The sequence below is a fragment of the Arabidopsis lyrata genome (genome assembly GCF_000004255.2).
Source record: "Arabidopsis lyrata subsp. lyrata unplaced genomic scaffold ARALYscaffold_3, whole genome shotgun sequence".
Taxonomy (NCBI): domain Eukaryota; kingdom Viridiplantae; phylum Streptophyta; class Magnoliopsida; order Brassicales; family Brassicaceae; genus Arabidopsis; species Arabidopsis lyrata.
In genome coordinates, this window is record NW_003302553.1 from 12,925,298 (window position 1) to 12,926,432 (window position 1,135).

Here is a 1,135-nt window from a genome sequence, read left to right on the forward strand (position 1 = left end):
AGATAGAACTAGCACATTTGAGTCAATAGAACTTTTCATGAAAAAATAATGTTTCCTACAAAATAAAAGAGAACTAGCAACATTTGAGATTAATTATGATCACAATATTTTTTGTTAATTATTTAATTATTTTGTTAATATTATGATCACAATATTGGATCTTGAATTATCAATTTATTATATGCTACTCTACTTAATGCAAAAATGGAAAGAAAAACAAAATAGTACTAGTAGTCATTTAGAGTTTGTGAAACCAATTAAATATTTACGAATGGACGGAAAAATGATGTTTCGAAGAAACAAAGTATCATAATACATACACTACAAGAAAACATAGCAATTTCCGACGAACATTTCCGACGAAATTTTTAGTCGGAATTATTCCGACGGATTTCCGGGGAATTTCCGACAAACTTCCAAGAAAATAATATTTCGTCGGAAATTCGTCGGAAACATAAAAACTTTTTAGACGATTAAAAATTCGTCGGAATTTCGTCGGAAATATTTGTCGGAAACCATGGAAAATTCCGACAATCCAATGTCATCGGAAACTGCTCGGAAACTTGTCGGAAAATTTGTCGGAAACAACGAGGTAAACACGTGATTATTCACTGCACATGTTCCGACGTAATCCCGACAACTTGATCGAAAAAATTAGTCGGAATAGTAGTCGGAAAATCTAAAGTTGTTACCTTTAATATTTCCGACGAATTTCCGACAAAATGTCGTCGGGAATATCTGTCAGAAATTCGTCGGAAATATTAAAGGTAACCACTTTAGTAATTCCGACGATTTCCGACAAAATTTCTGACGACATTTTGTCGGAAATTCGTCGGAAATATTAAAGGTAACCACTTTAGCAATTCCGACAAAATTTCCGACGACATTTTGTCGGAAATTCGTCGGAAATATTAAAGGTAACCACTTTAGATTTTCCGACGAATTTCCGACAAACTTTCCGACGACATTTTGTCGGAAATTCGTCGGAAATATTAAAGGTAACCACTTTAGAATTTTCGACGTATTTCCGACAAAATGTTAGTCGGAAAAGTTTTATATATATACTAGACAACGATAGTATCATAGACACAAGAAAAAAGTTGAAAAAAAACAAACAGATACACAAAATATCTTC